The sequence below is a fragment of the Pristiophorus japonicus genome, chromosome 4 (genome assembly GCF_044704955.1).
Source record: "Pristiophorus japonicus isolate sPriJap1 chromosome 4, sPriJap1.hap1, whole genome shotgun sequence".
NCBI classification, from domain to species: Eukaryota; Metazoa; Chordata; class Chondrichthyes; family Pristiophoridae; genus Pristiophorus; species Pristiophorus japonicus.
In genome coordinates this window covers 156783892-156800173 of record NC_091980.1, presented here as the reverse complement: position 1 = coordinate 156800173, position 16282 = coordinate 156783892, and the positions used below count along the sequence as shown (strand labels likewise).

The 16282-nt window shown below is 44.9% G+C and overlaps 1 protein-coding gene across 1 annotated transcript in view; it reads right to left on the bottom strand.

The window, feature by feature from the left end:
• LOC139263126 (BRD4-interacting chromatin-remodeling complex-associated protein-like) overlaps positions 1-15870 on the bottom strand; it is an 89471-nt gene extending 73601 nt beyond the window's left edge. Inside the window, exon 1 of the mRNA XM_070878713.1 lies at positions 15774-15870. The gene's annotated coding sequence lies outside the window, so the exon portion shown is untranslated. The remainder of the gene's footprint in view (positions 1-15773) is intronic.
• Positions 15871-16282: the final 412 nt, after the last annotated feature.

Below are 16282 nucleotides of genomic sequence, written 5' to 3'. Positions count from 1 at the left end.
GGCCGTTGCACACCAGCCACCACACGGGCTTGACAGAGCTAGGTCCAGTAGCAAGGGTTAACCAGGACAACTGGAGATCAGCTCTGCTGCACGGACCTAGTGCGCACACATATCAGAGTGTGGGCTGGCCCGTGCTGCCCCTGGGCCCTCGCCTCTTCTGGGCCCTGAACTCTTGCCTCTCCTGGGCCCCAATCACATCCCTCTATGAATTCTTGCTGCTCCTTTGCCCTGACCTCGCCGCTCCTGCTGTACCTGCCCGCACTACAGTCAGCCAGCGCCCTCCTGCAGCAACACGCGCTGCTCCCTGAAGTGGTATGCTGCTGTACACTGCTCTCTGTAATGATGGTGGTAACCTGACAATGTATATCATACATAAAGTAGATCCATTCATATTTAATGGCCATTTAGGTGTCTGCTGATAAGAAAAGAGCCAAGAGTGAGCATTATGGCAAATGCCAGAATGAGGAGATGAGATGAGGAGAATGTTTTTTTTACGCAGTGAGTTGTTGTGATCTGGAACGCACTGCCTGAAAGGGCAGTGGAAGCCGATTCAAAAATACCTTTCAACAGTGAAATGGATAATTACTTGAAGAAAAAAATTGCATAGCTATGTGGGAAGAGCAAGAGAGTGGGATTAATTGGACAACTCGTTCAAAAAGCCAGCACAGGCACAATGGGCTGAACGGCCTCCTGTGCTGTCCCTCACCTCATTACCAATTGTTTAAATAAAAGAGAGAGTGGGAAAGGACAAGAGAAATGAATTAGTTGAACTTCTATCCAAAGGGGTTATGTTCTGCTCAGAGGATGAAATACAGTGCTATGACCCATTTAATCATCGAGATTGGCCTCAGTCTAGAAATACCTAATAACAGTCATTGAACACAAGGGATCTGGGGATCCTTGTACATGAAACACAAAAGTTAGTATGCAGGTACAGCAGGTAATTAGGAAGGCAAATGGAATGTTGGCCTTTATTGCAAGGGGGATGGAGTATAAAAGTAGGGAAGTCCTGCTACAACTGAGAGACCACACCTGGAGTACTGCGTACAGTTTTGGTCTTATTTAAAGAGGTATATACTTGCTTTGGAGACAGTTCAGAGAAGGTTCATGAGGTTGATTCCTGAGATGAAGGGGTTGTAGTATGAAGGGGTTGAGCAGGTTGGGCCTATACTCATTGGAGTTCAGAAGAATGAGAGGTGATCTTACTGAAATGTGTAAGATTCTGAGGGGGTTTGACAGGATAGACGCAGAGAGGATGTTTTTTGTGGTGGGGAAATCTAGAACTGGGGACATCGTTTCAGAATCAGGGGTCACCCATTTAAAATGGAGAAAAGGAATTTCTTCTCTTAGAGGGTCGTGAATCTTTGGAATTTTCTACCCCAGAGAGTTGTGGAGGCTGGGTCATTGAATATATTTAAGGTGGAGATAGACAGATTTTTGAACGATAAGAGAGTCAAGGGTTATGAGGAGCGGGCAGGGAAGTGGAGCGGAGCCATGATCAGATCAGCCATGACCTTATTGAATGGCGGAGCAGGCTCGAGGGGCCAAATGGCCTACTCCTGCTCCTATTTCTTATGTTCTAATTGTAACATCCTACATCTTCTGAACAAGAAGATGCCACAAACTCACATCGTTCAGATGCCGCCCCATCCAGTGTAGATCAGCCCCGGGAATGCATCGACTGCAGAGAAAGCTTCATGCAGTCCTGCGAACACAGATGTCAACAATACATCTTCCGTCTGGGAGTTGTCCAGACCCTACTCATAAAGTTCATCATACAGCCACAAAGCATCTTCAAGTAGGGCCATGAGAAGTTTGGAACTCTGCTTCTATGTAAAAATCTACAAACAACAAAAAAAACACAATTTCTGTCCTCCATTTCATTGCGAAGGGTTTTCTTCCAAACGTGAAATTGAAAGCGCGAATACGTTCATCAGACTGGCCTCGTGAGCGGAATAAACTAAGCACGTCATTGTTGTATTGTGTTTCAAAACATGGAAGTGCTTTTAGGAGACCATCTCTCACCTGGACAGGATACACAAAAAGGCTCACCATCTGATCATTCTCTCAGCCTCATGCCTGTATCTCTCCATTACAACCCCTTCTTTCTATTTTAATTAAACTATTATTATTCCCGTTCCTCTTAAACACCCAAGTTCCAAATACAGACCCGTGCCTGCCCATGCACATCACCGTGTTGAAATCTTACTTCTGCGACCCTAACTCATTCTATCCCACAATTTCAAACTTATTGAATTTCTCATCTTATAGTCTTAACTTCTTCACCTGCCAGTGCTTGGATTACCTCGTCTCAACTTTTAGCCTTCTGTCTAGTTTTTTTCTTCTGTCCTCAATTCACTGGATCACTCACCAGCCTTCAGTTAGGCTACAACAACAACTTGCATTTATATAGCATCTTTATCGTGGTAAAACAAAATGTGACACCAAACCAAAGGAGGAGATATTAGGGCAGATGACTAAAAATTTCCTCAAAGAAGCATGTTTTAAAATAGCGTCTTAAAGGAGAAGAGTGCGGTAGAGCGGCTGAGAGGTTTACGGGGGAATTCCAGAGCTTAGTGCCTAGGCAGCTGAAGGCATGGCCATCAAAAGTGGGGCAAAGAGAGTGGGGGATCCATAGAGTTGGAGGAACACAGAGTTCTCGGATGGTGGAGGAAGCTACAGAGATAGGGAGGCATGAGGCCATGGAGGGATTTGAACACGGGGATGAGAATTTTAGAATCGAGACGTTGCCAGACCAGGAGCCAGTGTAGGTCAGCGAGCACAGGGGTGATGGGTGAACAGGACTTGGTGCGAGTTAGGATATGGGAGCAGAGCTTAGGATGAACTCAAGTCGATAGAGGGTGAAAGATAGGAGATCAGCCAGGAGAGCTTTGGAATAGTCGAGTCTGGAAGGAAAAAAAGCATTGATGTGGGTTTAACAGAAACCCTACCCCCGACCTACATGTGATTTTAGTTCCACATTACATCATTGATTCATAATGACCTCAGACCACTGGGGGAAATGATTAATAACTCGTCTATAGGTAATATTTTTTTAGATAATTTTCAAAAGAACCAGAGGGGAAATGAAGAAAAAATTTATTTTTATCACAAGTTGTTATGAGCTAGAATGGGCTGCCAGAACGGGTGATGGTAACAGATTCAATAGTAACTTTCAAAAGGGAATTGGATATATATTTGAAAAGGAAAAATTTGCAGATATGTGGGGAAAGAGCAGAGGAGTGGGACTAATTAGATAATTCTACCAAAGAGCCGGCACAGGCACGATGGGCTGAATGGCCTCCTCCTGTAATGTAAGGTACTATGAGGAGTCCTCACCTGCCGAGTTTCCTAGCTCAGTCATCCCACTGCAGGGAATCACAACCATGTTGGTTGCACAACAAGAGCAAATGATGGAGTCCATTATTAAAGAAGCAGTAGCAGGACATTTGGATAAGCAAAATTTGGTCAGGCAGAGTCAGCATGGATTTATGAAGGGGAAGTCATGTTTGACAAATTTACTGTAGTTCTTTGAGGATGTAACTAACAGGGTGGATAAAGGGGAAATCAGTGGATGTGGTGTATTTGGACTTCCAGAAGGCATTTGACAAGGTGCCACATAAAAGGTTACGGCACAAGATAAAAGGACACAGGGTTGGGGGTAATATATTAGCATGGATAGAGGATTGGCTAACCAACAGAGAACAGAGAGTTGGGATAAATGGCTCATTCTCTGGTTGACAACCAGTAACTAGAGGGGTGCCGCAGGGATTAGTGCTGGGACCCCAACTATTTACAATCTACATTAACGACTTGGAAGAAGGGACTGAGTGTAAAGTAGCCAAGTTTGCTGACGATAAAGATGGGAGGAAAAGCAATGTGTGAGGAAGACACATAAAATCTGCAAAAGGACATAGACAGGCTAAGTGAGCGGGCAAAAATTTGGCAGATGGAGTATAATGTTGGAAAGTGTGAGGTCATGCACTTTGGCAGAAAAAAATCAAAGAGCAAGTTATTATTTAAATGGAGAAAGATTGCAAAGTGCCGCAGTACAGCGGGACCTGGGGGTACTTGTGCATGAAACACAAAAGAATGGTATGCAGGTACAGCAAGTGATTAGAAAGGCCAATGGTATCTTGGCCTTTATTGCAAAGGAGATGGAGTATAAAAACAGGGAAGTCTTGCTACAGCTATACCAGGTATTGGTGAGGCCACACCTGGAATACTGCGTGCAGTTTTGGTTTCCATATTTACGAAAGGATATACTTGCTTTGGAGGCAGTTCAGAGAAGGTTCACTAGGTTGATTCCAGGGATGAGGGGGCTGACTTATGAGGAAAGGTTGAGTAGGTTGGGCCTCTATACATTGGAATTCAGAAGAATAAGAGGTGATCTTATCGAAACATATAAGATTATGAGGGGGCTTGACAAGGTGGATGCAGAGAGGATGTTTCCACTGATGGGGGAGACTAGAACTAGAGGGCATGATCTTAGAATAAGGGGCCGCCCATTTAAAACAAAGATGAGGAGGAATTTCTTCTCTGAGGGTTGTAAATCTGTGGAATTTGCTGCCTCAGAGAGCTGTGGAAACTGGGACATTGAATAAATTTAAGACAGAGATAGACAGTTTCTTAAACGATAAGGGGTTATGGGGAGTGGGCGGGGAAGTGAACCCGAGTCCATGATCAGATCAGCCATGATCGTATTAAATGGCGGAGCAGGCTCGAGGGGCCGTATGGCCTACTCCTGCTCCTATTTCTTATGTTCTTATGTTGTTAACCACGGCCGCTGTACTCAGCTGCTATTAACTAGGAGCAGGAACAGCAGCGTTAGCAGAAGCTTTAGAGTAAGCTCTCTTGGTAAGGATTGATGCGTATCTCAAAGAGCCGAAAAGAGGGGAAGAAAAAAGAATAATGAAAGATTTGCATTTATATCGCGCCTTTCACAACCACCGGACGTCTCAAAGCGCTTTGCAGCCAATGAAGTACTTTTGGAGTGTAGTCACTGTTGTAATGTGTGCACAGCAAACTCTCAAAAACAGCAATGTGATAATGACCAGATAATCTGTTTTTTTGTAATGTTGATTGAGGGATAAATATTGGCCAGGACACCAGTGATAACGCCCCTGCTTTTTTTCAAAGTAGTGCCATGGGATCTTTTATGTCCACCCGAGAGAGCAGACGGGGCCTCGGTTTAACATCTCATCTGACAGTGCAGCACTCCACTGGATTGTCAGCCTAGATTTATGTGCTCAAGTTCCTAAAGTGAGACTTGAACCCACGACTTTCTGATACAGAATTGAGTGCGCTACCCACTGAGCCACAGCTGACACTGCATTCAAAACCAAATTACTTCTTTAATATATATCTGAAAATGACAGAACCTGAAAATGACAGAACAAGTTAATAAGGCTGTTCAAAAAGCATACGGGATCGGCTTTATAAATAGAGGCACTGAGTACAAAAGCAAGGAAGTTAAGGTAATAACATAACAGCTATAACAACACTCAAGAAGCCATGCACCATCCAGGACAAAGGAGTCTGCTTGATCGGCACCCCATCCACCATCTTAAACATTCACTCCCTCCACCACCGGCTCACCGTTGCTGCAGTGTGTACCATCTACAAGATGCACTGCAGCAACTCGCCAAGCCTTCTTCGGCAACACCTCCCAAACCTGCAACCTCTACCACCTAGAAGGAGAAGGGCAGCAAGTGCATGGGAGCACCATCATCTCCAAGGTCCTATCGGAGTCAAATACCATCCCGACTTAGACATATCTCGCTGTTCCTTCATCGTCGCTGGGTCAAAATGTTCAATGGCAACTAGGGATGGGCAATAAATGCCAGCCATGCCCACATCCAGAGAATTAATTTTTTTTAAATCTTTGTAAATCACTGGTTCCATCTCAGCTTAAGTAGTGTCCGATTCTGGGCACCACACTTTAGGAAGGATGTCAAAGGCTTGGAGAGTGTGCAGAGGGGATTTACTCGAATGGTGCCAGGGATGCAGGACTTCAGTGATGTGGATAGACTGGAGAAGCTGGGGTTGTTCTCCTTAGAGCAGAGAAGGTTAAGGGTAGAATGTAAGATCCTATATATATTTTGAAAAGCAGTCAAATGCATTTGTGCCAAATGTATGAAAGACATACACAGTACTTGTGAAAGTAACTGAGAGGGTGAGCTTGTAGTGTCAAATAACCGCAGGCCACACACTGTAAATGTGTACGGCCTGCTGGAAGAATCCATTCACGGGTTGTGGGGGAAAGGAATGGTTAGAGAAGAGTTACAAGGAGCAGCTTGGCAGATCTAGCTTGCTTAAAGCCTATAGGAATTCAAGAAAAAAGTTTGGAGAGTCATTTATGTTAATGAGTTACAGAAAAATCTGTAACATTAATGGGAAATATGTCTCACTGTTTCAGCATCCATCCTGTCAGTCTCCAAATAAAAAGCAATCTCAGGAGTGCTCTCGCAAAATGGAGTTAACTACAGCAGCCCATATTAACATTATACAATATTATAAATCTCTCCCTTAATTGGGTAGGTCTATAATTACTGTTGATTTACAGAGTCACTCTTTTTGCAGCCTCTTGAGCACTTCAGTATCTCTCTGCCACACTGCTTAGTGTATGAGCAGAGAAATCAATTACTGCCATTGATCCAAGGAGTGCACACATCACAGTCCAACACACATTATGGAATCTGCAAGATGCTTCCACTGCAGGGCAGGCCTGTAACAGTGCTACCAGTATCACAAACGCTCAGTACAATAAGTATGGAATAAAATTAGCAAAAATGTCATTTAGGGTTTGTTTTTAAACATAATCCAACTATCTACCTACTAGGTGTCAGTTACTGATGCGTACGAAAGCATGGGCCTTACGCTAAACATCCGTAAGACAAAGGTCCTCCACCAGCCCGTCACTGCCGCACAGCACTAACCCCCAGTCATCAAAATCCACGATGTGGCCCTGGACAACGTGGACTATTTCCCATACCTCGGGAGTCTCTTATCAACAAGGGCAGACATTAACGACGAGATTCAAACACCGCCTCCAGTGCGCCAGTGCAGCTTTCGGCCGCCTGAGGAAAAGAGTGTTTGAAGACCAGGCCCTCAAAACTGTCACCAAGCTCATGGTCTACAGGGCTGTAGTAATACCCGCCCTCCTGTATGGCTCAGAGATATGGACCATGTACAGTAGACACCCCAAGTCGCTAGAGAAATACCACCAACGATGCCTCCGCATGATCCTACAAATCCCCTGGGAGGACAGACGCACCAACATTAGTGTCCTCGACCAGGCCAACATCCCCAGCATCGAAGCACTGACCACACTTGATCAGCTCCGCTGGGCAGGCCACATCGTTGGCATGCCAGACACGAGACTCCCAAAGCAAGCGCTCTACTCGGGACTCCTTCACAGCAAACGAGCCAAAATTGCGCAGAGGAAACGTTACAGGGACATCCTCAAAGCCTCCCTGATAAAGTGCACCATCCCCACTGACACCTGGGAGTCCCTGGCCATAGACCGCCCTAAGTGGAGGAAGTGCATCCGGGAGGGCGCTGAGCACCTCGAGTCTCATTGCTGAGAGCATGCAGAAATCAAGCGCAGGCAGCGGAAAGAGTGTGCGGCAAACCTGTTCCACCCACCCTTTCCCTCAATGACTATCTGTCCCACCTGTGACAGGGACTTTGGCTCTCATATTGGACTGTTCAGCCACCTAAGGACTCATTTTAAGAGTGGAAGCAAGTCTTCCTCGATTCCAAGGACTGCCTATGATGATGATGAGGTGTCAACTGTGGCTCAGTGGGTGGCACTCTTGCCTCTGATTCAGAAATTTGTGGGTTTAAGTTCTCCTCCAGAGAATTGAGCATAGAACCTATGCTGACATGCCAGAGCAGTGCTGAGGGAGTGCTGCACTGTCAGAGGTGCCGTCTTTCAGATGAGTCGTTAAACCAAGGCCCCGTCTGCTCTCTCAGGTGGATGTAAAAGAATCGCACAATACTATTTTGAAGAGCAGGGGAGTTCACGGCAGTGCCCTGGTGAATATTTATCCCTCAAACAATATCACTAAAACACGTGATCTGGCCAATTACATAAAAACATACGGCCCCTCGAGCCTGCTCCGCCATTCAATAAGATCATGGCTGATCTGATCTTGGCTTCAACACTTTCCTGCCCACTCCCCATAACCCTCGACTCCCCTATTGTTCAAAAATCTGTCTATTTCCACCTTAAATATATTCAAAGACCCAGCCTACATAGCTCTCCGGGGCAGAGAATTCCAAAGATTCACGACCCTCAGAGAAGAAATTCCTCCTCATCTCCGTTTTAAATGGGCGACCCCTCATTCTGAAACTATGGTCCCTAGTTCTAGATTCCCCCACGAGGGGAAACATCCTCTTTGCATCTACCCTGTCAAGCCCCCTCAGAATCTTACGCATTTCAAACTCATTATTATCTCATTGCTGTTTGTGGGATCTTGCTGTGCACAAATTAGCTGCCATGTTTCCTACATTATAACAATGACTACAATTAAAAAGTACCTCATTGGCTGTAAAATGGGTTGGGACATCCTGAGGTCGTAGAAGGAGCTGTATGAATGAAAGTCTTTCATTCTAGTCTGTCTATCTAACTAGAACATTAAAATGTTTGCTCATAAACACACTTCTTGCAACTGTCATACTTTTCAATCACACTTGGTTGATAAGACCGCTATTGTTGTTGAACAGTAAATGCTCGAACTCATCGTCACACTGTGGTAGGTCTGTTACCATATAAACATACAAACTCCAGACCTCACACTGTTACCGATATAAACATCTAGCTACTTCCAACCAGTACCCTGAAACTGACCTGCGTATTTTGATCTTCAAAGTTCCCTGACAATTCACCAATTAAACTAAAATTGATGTCAAACTTTATTTGTATAACAATTGGTTTACAGGGACACAGCTCCACTTTAGCAGAACAATACCTTGTGCAGTCAACGACTATCTGTCCCATCTGTGACAGGGACTGTGGTTCTCGTATTGGACTGTTCAGCCACCTAAGGACTCATTTTAAGAGTGGAAGCAAGTCTTCCTTGATTCCGAGGGACTGCCTATGATGATATGATATGATATAATACTCATGTTCTAAAGAACAACCTATCATCCAATTTAATGTGAGCAACACCACGGGAATTCTACTAGTGATATTAAAAATGTATATCTAGCACTCTGTTACAGATCAAAAAAAAGCTTAAGAGAGAACGCTTGTAATGTAATAAATGCAGCAGCCAATTTGCAATTTGAAAACTGACAAGCACGTTCCAATCTGCCGTGCTCCCCTCTTTACTTAACAACCAACAGCAGAATAATACATTTTTCATTACATGGGGTAACAGCTTTGGTCCTTATAAAGCATTGTATCGTTGAACTTTCCATCAACCGTGCATGGGAGATCAACTAGAATATAGAATAATTCTCAAATGCAGAAAGAGAGAAAGAAAGACAGTCAATTTCATGCTGATTTAATCGGACCTGGACTTAGGAATTTACAAGCATCTACCAATCTACAAATTTCCCTCAGCAACTGCAATTAGCAATTACATTACTTCAGGATGTGCTTTTTTACAGCAATTAAGATTTTTATGGTCCTCAAAGGAGACAGGTTAACCACCTTTGCAGGGGACTACTACATTGTGAACTGCTGTCGTTATTAAACAATTGATCATCCAATTTGCCAGGAGCAACGGAAAAGAATATCATCCCCACACCCCGCACCCCACACAATGACACAGCAAGTTTACCCATTCAGTAGCTCAGCCAAACAGACCGGGCTGGTCTTGGTTTCGACTGTCTGGATGATAGTTGTAGCACTACAACAGACCTCTGTGTCCCTAACTTAGTGCCAGCTGTGGCTCAGTGGACAGCACACTTGCCTTGGAGTCTGAAGGTTGTGGGTTCAAAGTCCCACTTCAGGGACCTACGTACCAAAAAATCTAGGCTGACACTCCAGTACAGTGCTAAGGAAGGGAGTGCTGCACTGTCGGAGGTGCTGTCTTTCGGGTGAGATGTTAAAACCGAGGTCATGTCAAGGGGACATAAAAAATCCCATGGCACTATTTCGAAGAAGAGCAGTGGAGTTATCCCTGGTGTCCTGGGCCAATATTTATCCCTCAATCAACATAACAAAACAGATTATCTGGTCATTATCACATTGCTGTTTGTGGGAGCTTGCTGTGCGCAAATTGGCTGCTGCATTTATTACATTACAACAGTGACTACACTCTATAAGTACCTAATTGGCTGTAAAGTGCTTTGAAACGTCCGGTGGTTGTAAAAGGCGCTACATAAATGTAAGTCTTTATTTAACTTAGGCAAGAGGGGAGTTTTCCTGCTCCTGACCACCGTCAACAGACCCCTTCTGGAAGTGTGCTTGTGTAGACGGGTTCCAGCTTGGCTGTGATGCTTCCGTGATTGTTTAGCTTGTCACGACCAACTGCCAAGCACCATGAAACCAGACTCCAGCAAAGAGTCAAATGCTTTGCAGAGAGGTCGGAAGGAGCGAAAATTAGCAAGAAATTTATATAAAAGAATATATATTTTTTTAATACAATCACAAAGCATGGAGGCATACCACTTCAGGGAGCAACGCGAGCTGGTGCAGGAGGGCGACAGCAGCAAAGAGTCATCAAGGTCCAGGTCGGTGATTGGAGTGTGGGCAGATACAGCAGGAGCGGCGAGGTCGGGGCGAAGGAGCAGCAAGAGACTGTAGAGGGACATGATCGGGGCCCAGGAGAGGAGCGAGTTCGGGGCCAGGGGCCCAGGGGCAGCACGGACCAGCCCACACTGCGATATATGTGCGCGCTAGGTCCATGCAGCAGAGCTGGTCTCCAGTCGTCCTGGTTAACCCTTGCCACTGAACCAAGACCTAGCTCTGTCACGCCTATGTGGTGGCTGGTGTGCAACGGCCGCCACACATTAAAAAAATCCACGCGCAGGCATCTTCCACCCTTGAGGATATAGTTTGGGTCCTTCATTGAAACACCGGTGAACACGTCCTTTTTTGATGTGGAAGCAAGTCATCCTCGTTTCGAGGGACTGCCTATGATGATGATAATGCAATGTTCAAAAATAAAAGCAAACATTTACTGTGTATTTTTGACAATTAGGGATCAGTCTCTCAACCCAGACAGTCCCATTTCTCTTTATCTTATCACAGAATCACTAGATTGACAAATACAACTCAACAACAACAACTTGTGTTTATATAGCGCCTTTAACATAGTGAAATGTCCCAAGGCACTTCACGGGAGTATTATGCAATAAAAATTTGACACCGAGCCACTTAAATAGAAATTTAAGGTGACCAAAAGCTTGGTCAAAGAGATAGGTTTTAAGGAGCGTCTTGAAGGAGGAAAGAGAGGTAGAGAGGCGAAGAGGTTCAGGGAGGGAGTTCCAGAGCTTGGGGCTGAGGCAACAAAGGCACGGCCACCGATGGTTGAGTGATTATAATCAGGGATGCTCAGGAAGACAAAATTAGAGGAGCGCAGACATCTCGGGGGTTGTGGGGCTAGAGGAGATTACAAAGATAGGGAAGGGCGAGGCCATGGAGGGATTTGAAAATAAGGATGAGAATTTTGAAATCGAAGCGTTGCTTAACTGGGAGCCAATGTAGGTCAGCGAGCACAGGGCTGATGAGTCATTTTATGATGTATGGTCACCTCACTTTGTCACCTGGGCAACTGGTTGGTGTGGCAGTTAGATGCTGCAGACCTCACCACAAGCATTGAGAGTGCAGTTATTTTTTTTAAAAGAAGTGATTAATTCTGGAGCTCAATCGACAGCAGTCATTAAACACACTATGTGGTTCCCACTAAGTTATGCAGACCAGTGCATTTTCAAAACTGCACACTTGCAATAATAATTTATGGCACAAGGACCAGCAGTGAACAAAAGGAATCTGGCAAGAAAAAGGTGTTTTTTTTTAAATACAACCTCGACAGTCATATAAAGCAATGTTCAAAAAAAAATGCATTCTGTATTTTTAACAATTAGGAAATCAGACAGCCCATTTTTCCTCGTCGCAGACTGGTCAAGAGCCTCGATTTTAAAATTCTCATCCTTATTTTTAAATCCCTCCATGGCCTTGCCCCTCCCTCTCTGTAATCTCCTCTAGCCCCACAACCCTTTGAGATAGCGGCAATCCTCCAATTCTGGCCTCTTGAGCATCCCTGATTTCAATCATTCCACCATTCGTAGCTGTGCCTTCAGCTGCCTGGGCCCTAAGCGCTGGAATTCCCTCCCTAAACCTTTCTGCCTCTTTACCTCTTTTTCCTCATTGAGGACACTCCTTAAAACCTAACTCCATCTGTCCCGCTAGCTCCTTATGTGGGACACTGTCAAATGTTGTTTTACAATGCTCCTGTGAAGCACCTTGGGACATTTTACGATGTTAAAGGCACTATATAAATACAAATTGTTGTTGTCGCTGAACTGACCAATCTCCACTCGTGCAGGCATAGCTCATATTAGCAGCCCAAAGCTCGGAGGAGAAAAGTGGGGTAAAAAACAAATCATCCATGGTTCCCGTTCCTGGTTTGTGTCCAGTGACCTTGCAGTAAAGTGTGTGAAACATAGAAACATAGAAAATAGGTGCAGGAGTAGGCCATTCAGCCCTTCTAGCCTGCACCGCCATTCAATGAGTTCATGGCTGAACATGCAACTTCAGTACCCCATTCCTGCTTTTTCGCCATACCCCTTGATCCCCCTAGTAGTAAGGACTTCATCTAACTCCCTTTTGAATATATTTAGTGAATTGGCCTCAACTACTTTCTGTGGTAGAGAATTCCACAGGTTCACCACTCTCTGGGTGAAGAAGTTTCTCCTCATCTCGGTCCTAAATGGCTTACCCCTTATCCTTAGACTGTGACCCCTGGTTCTGGACTTCTCCAACATTGGGAACATTCTTCCTGCATCTAACCTGTCTAAACCCGTCAGAATTTTAAACGTTTCTATGAGGTCCCCTCTCATTCTTCTGAACTCCAGGTTGGCTATTGACCAATGAAGAGTTGCTGGCGGTTTTGGAGCCATTACCTCAGTGGGAGTTACTGCTTCCGGAATTAACAGGAGAAAAACATTAGAAAGAAAGTTCAATTCTACTGAGAAGAATGAAAGAAAAGAAAGGACTTGCATTTATATAGCACCTTTCACGACCTTGGGTCATCCCAAAACGCTTTACAGCCAATGAAGTATTTTTGAAGTGCAGTCACTGCTGTAATGTAGGAAATACGGCAGCCAATTTGTGAACAGCAAAGTCCCACAAAGAACTGAAGTGGGGGTTTCGAGCTCTGCCATAATTATCGGGTTGAGAAGCGGTCTCGGGGCTAGCGGGCTGTTTGCAGTGAATTAGCTTTTAGATCGCTTAATAGGTAGTTGAGAATAACATGTTGACTTTGCAAGAACTAACCACAGGGGGCTGAGGAGGGTAGAAAAGCAGAACACTGGGACAGACGTGAACCATTAACAGGATACCGCCTGGCTAGGGCAAGGGTCAGGGCAAAGACAACAGATTGTGGTCACATCAGTCATACCTTGATGTTACATGAGCGAGGCAGAAAACAGAGGCTAGTGACGTGGGCTTTACACTAATCAAATTGTGCCAAAGGATTGTGCATGAGGTTGAGCCTGTACGTTTAAGTGTATAAAAAGCTGTTGGAAACTACTAGCAGTGGAACAGTGTCCTGGCTAGACCCAGAGCAGGACCTTTCCCCACCGGTGCAAAATAAAGACTACTTGAACTTTCGAACACAGACCTGGTGTCGAGTGTTTATTTCAAATACTCCACTTCACAACTGAGCCAAATGTTCAGAACATCGCTTCTTTTAAAAAAAAAGAGATGCTGGTGGAGGGATATGTATTGGCCAGGACCCCTCAGCACGGCATTGTAGTGTCAGCCTGGATTATGTATTCAAGTCTCTAGAGTGGGGCTTGAACACATCCCCTTCTGACTCAGAGGCATGATTGTTACCCACTGAGCTACAACAGACACCAATGGCTATTCTCCCGGTTCAGTGTCAGGACATCAGGTGAGGTCAGAACCAGACTCATTTCCCAGGCTGGATAACCTGGCAGACACTCTGCCAAAATTCATTCATACATAGAAAATAGCCAGTGGAGTGAAATATTGGTTAGGGACTGAAAACCATGGTACCATACGAGACTCCCAAAGCAAGCGCTCTACTCAGAACTCTTTCACGGAAAACGAGGCAAAGGTGGGCAGCAGAAACGTTACAAGGACACCCTCAAAGCCTCGCTGATAAAATGCAACATCCCCACTGACACCTGGGAGTCCCAGGCCAAAGACTGCCCTAAGTGGAGAAAGAGCATCCGGGAGGGCGTTGAGCATCTCGTCACCGACAGCATGCAGAAATCAAGCGCAGGCAGTGGAAGGAGCGTGCGGCAAACCAGTCCCACCCACCCTTTCCCTCAACGACTATCTGTCCCATCTGTGACAGGGACTGTAGCTCTCGTATTGGACTGTTCAGCCACCGAAGGACTCATGTTAAGAGCGGAAGCAAGTCTTCCTCAATTCCGAGGGACTGCCTATGATGATGATGATGATGACCATATGCAGCATCAGTCACAGCATTCAGGTGGGGTGGGGAGGGGAGGGGGTTGAATATGAGGTACAGAAACACACGGTCCAAGACAGTAATTTACTGTTGAGTTCATATTTTACTCAAAATTATTCATGTGTCATTTCTGTAATTCAGGAGATCATTTTACTGCCTTGCAACAACCTGCATTTATATAGCACCATTAACATTGTAAAACATCTCAAGAGGCTTCACATGAGCATTATAGACAAAATTTGAATTCGAGCACCTAAGGACATGAGGAGTCCAAAAGCTTGGTGAAAGAAGTAGGTTTTAAGAAGCGTGTGACAAGAGGAGAGAGGTAGAGAGGCGGAGAGATTCAGGGAGGGAATCGCAGAGCGGAAGGTCTCGGCGGATGAAGGCTCGGCCGCCAATGGGAGTGGGGGATGGACAAGAGGCCAGAATTGGAGGGGCCCAAAGCTCTCGAAGGACTGTCGTGCTGGACATTGCAGATGGCATTATCCTATATTGAAACAATAGTAATACTTGCTTTCTCTGAATTTCTCAATGCAGCCCATCCCCTTTCCACATAAATCGGAATTCCCATGTACAACCATTGAAAAACCTCCAGTTTTATAAGGCAGCATTATTTTTAAAAATCCTATCTGGAGCTCGGGGCTGTGAGAGTGAAATCAATGTGATTGCATATAGAATGAGTGAAGATCTGTATGGTAAGCGGACACCATTGATCCGGGATGCCTCAGCCTACGAGCTGTTTCCTCTTATGCAAAAAGGGCAGACTGGATGTCGGTCTGACTATAAGTGAGAAAATATTTTACATATTTCGTGTCTGCAGAGTGTGTCATGTACGACCTTTCCCTGTTTACACATTTCTGGATCTTATTTTCTCTTGCACTGTGCACGCTATCCCTCCCATCCAATAAATCCGAAACGTGCACAATAAAAAAACAAGAGGGGGGCTTAATTATGTAAATCTTAACAGCAGTAAAAGTTTAACCCAATTAGGAGGAAAGTAATGATGGGGAAGATTTATACATTCGAGCTATCGTCGATTTCCAACTCCTCCCTCCCCCCTCCAATCCATCAACTAGCCAAAGAGAGGCCAGACTGAAATAATCTGACCTGTTTGCGGGGCAAGAAAACATTAAAACCCGAACGGTTCCCACATACCATCCTATGCAAAGGCGAGCTCGCAGTCCCGAGTCTCTCCAGTCCAATGTATCGAGCGAGGGGGACACCGAGAGCGGACTGGGCTACGTTATCCGTCTCAGTCTCATCCAAGAGGAGCCACATTGAATACCTTGTCCTGCCGACATCTTGTTACTTTGTTCAGGCGGGGAGAGAGAGAGAAAAGGACATGTAGTCTTTGCAAAGGGGCGATTTTTAAAAATAGATATTTTAGTATTCATACATTAATTTAATAAATGCACCCTGCAGTTTCACAACACGTATTCTTTATATGTACTTTTATTTTGAAAAACATCACAAAGAATTAGGGTGTGGTCTCATTGTAAAGGTTACACAGATCATGAAATACTGACACTATTTTCGCCACCTTTATTTCACACACAATTTGTTTTTAAAGAGAGATTTAACCTGGCCCTGGTTTATTTCCAGCGGTCAATGCATTGGTTTTGGTGCCTGCTGTTAATATCTGGAAATAAAGTTACAGGGCCCGT